The sequence below is a fragment of the Petaurus breviceps genome, unplaced genomic scaffold (assembly GCF_028583685.1).
Source record: "Petaurus breviceps papuanus isolate PSGF00001 unplaced genomic scaffold, PetGlider_PUasm1.0 140, whole genome shotgun sequence".
Classification (NCBI taxonomy): Eukaryota; Metazoa; Chordata; class Mammalia; order Diprotodontia; family Petauridae; genus Petaurus; species Petaurus breviceps.
In genome coordinates, this window is record NW_027185698.1 from 19,474,303 (window position 1) to 19,480,963 (window position 6,661).

Below are 6,661 nucleotides of genomic sequence, written 5' to 3' on the forward strand. Positions count from 1 at the left end.
CATTCACTAACAAGTTAATCTCATTTCCTTTTTCATCTTTTTTTTTTAGAATTTTTGATAGGGTTCCTAGGCTGAGTACCTAAAAATCCCATAAGCGTAGCATACTTAGATTTCAAAAGAAATTATTTGATAAAATTTTTCATAACATTCTTTTTTTTTTTTGGAAAGGCAATTGGAGTTAAGTGACTTGCACAGGATCACACAGTTAGTAAGTGTCAAGTGTCTGAGGCAGAATTTGAATGCAGGTCCTCCTGACTCCAGTGCAGAGGCTCTTTCCACTGTGCCATCCAGCTGCCCCTCAAAATATTCTTGAGGACCAAATGTAGAAATGAAGACTGAATAGATAAATAGCTGGCTGGATAGTAACGATTTTCAAAGAATGTTGGTTAATAAATCATTGTCAACTTGGATGGTAGTCTCAAGTTCACATTTTTATGTTGTGCTAAGGTTTTTAAATGTTTTCCTGACAACAACCATGTGAGAGAGCTAGCATAAGTATTTTAGCCCCTGTTTCATAGATAAGAAAACTGAGGCTTGTCCCATAGACTGACTTGTCCAAAATCACATAACTAGAAAAGGTTATAGCCAGATCCTGAATCCAGATCTTCTACCATCAGTTCAAGTACATTACACTTTGAGTCCTGTGATATACTGGTAAATGAATATGTTTTCCAATGTACCATATTGTCTTTAGTTTAGTGCTCCATGGCTTTGTCCTTCATACTATTTTTTGTTTGTTTTATTTTTCAAAATGTTTAATCTATAACCTAAATGAAGACCTAAAAGGCACACTTATCAAATTTTCCAGTGACTCAAAACTAGAGGAGATACATATGATTAATACATTAAATGACAGAATCAGGATTCAAAATTATCTAAATAGCTGTAACAATGGGTTAAAATCTAATGAGATGAAATTTAACAGACTATATGAAAAGTCTTAATTTAGAATTTTTCAGAATCAGAACCTAAGGAGAAAATGGATGAAAACTGACTGGAGAGTTCCTAAGAAAAAGGGTCTAAATGTTTTATTTGATCACTCACTTCTCCCACTATTCCCAAGCTTAATTCAAGCCCAAGTGTGAAACAGCTGTTAACAAAAAAACAAACAATACCAACTACAGTAATGGAAACAGAGGGGCCAAATCAAGAAAGATAATAGCCCCATTATATACTCTGTGCTGATCACATCACATCAGGCATATTGTATTAAGTTCCAGGCATCATGGGATGAAAGAAACAGAAGCAGGAGAAAAATATACACAATTACCAGAATATTATAAAGGTCAACAACACTCAAAGGCATCAGAATTCATATTAATTTAATGACCAATCTTGACTCCAGAGAACTGATAGTAGAATTTAGTTCCATTCTCTTGATAGAAGAAAAAGAGTAGCAGGAGGAGGAAGAAGGAACCATTTGTATAACATCTACTGTACCAGTCTCATTTGATCACACTGAGGTAGGTACTATTATCATAACCATTTTATAGGTGAGGAAGCTGAGGGTAAGTGGTTTGCCCAAGTCACATAACTAGTAGGGGTCTGAGGTCATATTTGAACTCAGGGCTTCCTGACTCCAGGACCACTGCTTTACCCACTGAGCCACCTATAGATGTCTCTGTCCTATAGATGTGGTAAGTTACAAGCACTATCAGATGAGGTTTGTCCATTGTTTCATTTTGGTTAACTATTTCTCTTTGTTACAAGTGGGTTCTTGTAATGAGGTGATTTTTAGGAAGTAAGAATGATATAAAAAATCCCTCCCAAATGTGTGGGATGAAAGAGTTCAGAGTCTGAGTCTGAGATCAGAAAAGATCTTTTCTCATGAGAAAGGACTTAAATGGTATCTGCCAGGGAGAGAATAACAGGTAGGAGTAAGCCCATAGTTATATAACCTTCTAATGCAGAAACCCAACCCCACAACTGGCCTTCACTCTCATTGGTGGGGAGGCCAGCCCACAACCTAAGTGCAGGAATCTTTCTCAGAGTCAAAGGACACAGAAACATGTGGGTGTCCAATGCAAGACCAGGAAAGCAGTTTTGTCTTTATTGGCATATCTTGTCCTGAGGTGGCACTGTCTCCATTGCTCAAAGTTCCAGATTCCTGTAAGGTCAGGTGACTTCTAAACTTAGGACTAGTGGATGCTGAAGCCACTCTAGATTTGATTTTTCAGAATGGGGAAACTTCACTGAAAATTATCCCTCACAAATCCCCCCTGTTCTTTTATACCTTTTGAAGTTTCCCCACTTTTCTTAATTCTAATTCCTCTCATCACATTGACAACATATAAGGGGGCAGTACCCTTTATGAGTGCAGATTCAAGAGATTCTTGAAGAGATTCAAGAGAAAACAATAACCAACAATTGTCCTTTCAAAGTCCAAAAGTCTCTTTTTACACCACTGTCTGAATTTGAGCAAGTCCTCTGGTCACTTAGGGTCATCCATCTTTAGTCCTGCATCCCAGCCTCTCTTTTTTCTGCCTTCTTTCATTCATTACCTACAAAAGGATCCTTGGAAACAATTTAAATGACCACTCCAGAACCCTTATCATTCTTACAAAATTAAAATTGGAGTCTTGGTCAATTGTCATGATCACACATTAAAACCAGTTTCTTATACTTTGCATAAATCCATTATTAATTCCTCTATCAGGAGGATGGGATTTCACTAACGGATTTACATTAAGCTCACAATTAAAACAATTAAAATTTTTACCAAGTAGTCCAAAAATTATCCTCCTTTTAACATTGACTAATTATAACAAAACTGAGACTAGTGTGATACTAACTAAATAACAGAATAATTTTCCCACAAACCCTTGACCTATTTGTCCTCATATTATTACAAAGAACTAAAGGACCCTGACTCATACAGGAATACCTATACTAAGCCATAAGCCTAATAGCTTTATCTTATATTAATTTAAGATGTTCCATAATCAAGTATTTAATAGATTTGTTATTATTTCAAAACTTTTGATTATTGAAACTTGCCACCAAGAATAAGGACAAAACTTTAATGAGGGAACCATATTTCTCAAACTTCAGAATGTCAATTTCAGGCAAAATGTATAACAAGGTGCAATCTGTATTGAGCCAAGCTTAAAGTGTGCCAGGTGCTTGTGGGTAAATAGAGTCAGAAGAAGCCTACCTCAGCTCATGTGGAAAAGTCATTCCCCCAACCTTCATACCTGCATCTTACAAGGTCTGGCACCATGGGTTGGTGGCTTAGGTAGCTTGTGCAGCCTTTCTTAATACTCATATCTGGAGTTGAACTCAAAGAAAGTTAATTAACAGTCCCATCAAGTCTTAAATAACAAGCACCAACAATCAGCCTAAGATATGATTATAATCTTACATTGGTTAAGGAACATCTTTAAAGTGAGCCTCAAATAACCTGTAGTAATTTCTATGTTTATTCTTGTTCATAAAAATCAAATCTCCCATTGGGATTATAAATTATTGCTCTAATAGATGTGCATCTACTTCCAAACTTCTCTATCTTCTTATAATTATGCTTAATCTGAGCTCATACTAAAATTTCTTTTCTCTCAACTAAAAATGTCTCTGATTTAATCCCAACAATTAATTCAGTCAATTGTATTAATACCCAAATTCTCTTTCATCACTTTGAAATACACTGGGACCCCATTCTACACATATACACAGATACACTTTTACTACAGTAATTTTATAATCCCAACCTCAGTCCATGGGATAATGATTCAATATTGCATTTGTATCCTTATTTCCTTTCCTTCTCAAATTAGATTGAGCTATTAATTATAAAATAAAGTTACAAATCTTTCTGACTTCCTGACATATTTCCTCATACTCTCTCAACATATTTAAACCATCTGATACAAAGGTATCCAGACCACTATTTAGAGACAGGAGGGACATGGATAAACACCCATTTCTTCCCAAACCTTTTTATCTGCTTTCCATATTTCCAATCAAACCTTTATTTATCCTTCCAAATCTCTCAAACCCATTATCCAGATTATTCAGCTTTACTTTACATGTTTTTATGTTTCTTTTGATCTTTTAATTTTTCGTTTTTCAAATGCATTATTAACTTCTGATTTACATCATTCATTTCTGCCAGATTTTGAGTTGCAAATTTTCTCCCCTTTTTTCCCCTACCCACCGCTCCAAAATAGCAGTCCTACAGGATATATATATATATATATTTAAACATTTGATTTCAAAACTGAATTCCAGATTCATTCCCTTCCTCCCTTGTTACCCACCCTTACTAGGAAGATAAGCAGTTCAGTATAGGTTGTATATGTGTGGCTAATGCAAAACAATAACATAGTCGATATATTGTGAAAGACTGACTATATTTCTCTCCCTCCTATCCCACCTCTCACTTGTTCTATTCTCTACTTTGATCCCATCTCTTTTCAAAAGTGGGTGCTTCCAACTTCCCTCCCCCCCCCAGCCTGCCTTCCCTCTCATCCCCTTCACCCCTACTCTCCTGTAGGGTGAGATATCTTATTTAGTGTGTATTTCATTCCCTCCTCAAGCCAAATTCAATGGGAATAAGGTTGACCCATTCCCTTTTGCCTTCCTATTCTTCCCCTCCATTGTAACCATTTTCCCTTGACTCTTCTATATGAGATAGTTTACCCCATTCTTTCTCTCCCCATCTCCTCTCATTATATTACTCTCTCACCTCTTAATTTCAACTTTTAAGTATCATCTCTTCCTGTTATATTGGTCCTGTGCCCTCTATCTATGTATACCTGTAAATATATATACACACATTCATATATGTATTCATATGCCCATATACCCTCGTATCTAGACATACATATTTCTATTCCCTTCAACTATTTTCATACTGAAAAAAGTTTCATCAGTTACAATTATTGTTTTTCCATGTAGGAATATTAATAGTTCAACTTTGATAAGTTCCTTATGATTTCTTTTCCCTGTTTACCTTCTCGTGCTTCTTTTGCTTCTTGTATCTGAATGTCAAATTTTCTATTCAACTCTAGTTTTTCATCAAGAACGCTTGAAAGTCCTCTATTCCACTGAACGACCATATTTTCCCCTGAAACATGATACTCAGTTTTGCTGGGCAGGTGATTCTTTGTTTTAATCCCAACTCCTCTGCCCTCTGGAATATCGTTTCCAGGCCCTTTGATACCTCATTGTAGAAGCTGCCAGATCCTGTGTTATCCTGATGTTGTTTCTACAGTATTCAAATTGTTTCTTCCTGGCTGCTTATAATATTCTCTCCTTAATCTGGAAATTCCAGAACCTGGCTACAATATTCCTAGGAGTTTTCTTTTTGGGGTCTTTTTCAGGAAGTGATCAGTGGATTCTTTCAACCTCTATTTTGCTGTCTGGTTCTAAAACATCAGGGCAGTTTTCTTTGAGAACTTCCTGGAGGATGATTTCTAGTTTGTTGATTTAATCACGGCTTTCAGGTAGTCCAATAATTTTTAAATTATCTCTCCTGGATCTATTTTGCAGGTCAGTGGTTTTCCCATGAGATATTTCACATTGCCTTCTATTCTTTCATTTGTTTGGACCTGTTTTCTGATTTCTCATAAATTCATTAGCTTCCATTTGCTCCAATCTAATTCTGAAGCAATGATTCTCCTCAGTGAACTTTTGAGATTCTTTTTCCATCTGGCAAATTTGGCTTTTTAAGGCATTCTTCTCTTCATTGCCTTTTTGAGCCTCTTTTGCCAATTGAGTTAGTCTATTTTTTAAGGTGTTATTTTCCTCAGTCAGGGTGTTGACTTTCATTTCATAATTTTCTTGCATTGTTCTCAATTCTCTTCCCAATTTTTCCTCCACTTCTCTTATCTGCTTCTTAAGGTCCTCTATTGCCTGTAACCAGCTCGTATTTTCCTTTGAGGCTTTTGGTGCAGGAGTTCTGACTTCACTGTCTTCCTCCTGTTCCATGCTTTGCTCCTTTTTGTCCCCAAAATAGGAGTCTAATGTTGGAATCTTCTGTCTGCTTTGTTTCCTTTGCCTGGTCATGTCGCCCCTCAGTTACTTGACCCCTGGGCTTTTTGTCACAGTAGGACTCTGCCACCAGACAGGGGAGTTTTCATCCCAAATGCTGGGGTTTTCTCAACTGCCAGAGGTATTAGATGGGTGCCCTCTCTGAGGCTTCACAAGGCTTCTGGCAAGCTGGTCATGAAACCCAGGACCTCCACCCTAGACTGCAATCCAGATCCAAGCAGGTTAAAGCAAGAGCAATTACCCCTCAGACTGGTTGCTTGGTCCCCCTACAATCTGCAGGCCAGGAGCTGAAGCTGCCAGGTGGTGCTGGCTGGCTGTGCTAGCATCTCAGCATCTTCTCACCCTGGGGACAAAAGCCAATGCACTCCCACTTACTGGGTCGCAAAGTCCAGACTGCACTGACCCCTCACTTTGTCCTTCACATCTGTGTGTTGATAATTCTGGAAACAGCCACAGCTACTGCTGATCTGGAGTCCCTCCTGCTGGTGGCTGGTCAGACCCACCCTGGGGCTAAAACCTCCGTCTCACAGAGTGCCTGGGCTCGGCTCCCAGAGTGCTGGGCTGGCCAATTCCTGCCAGTTTGCCGGGCTGTCCTCAGTGGGAGGTTAGCTTCTCTGTGTCATTTTGTGGGTTCTGCAGCTCCAAAGTTTGTTCAGAGTCCCCTTTTTAC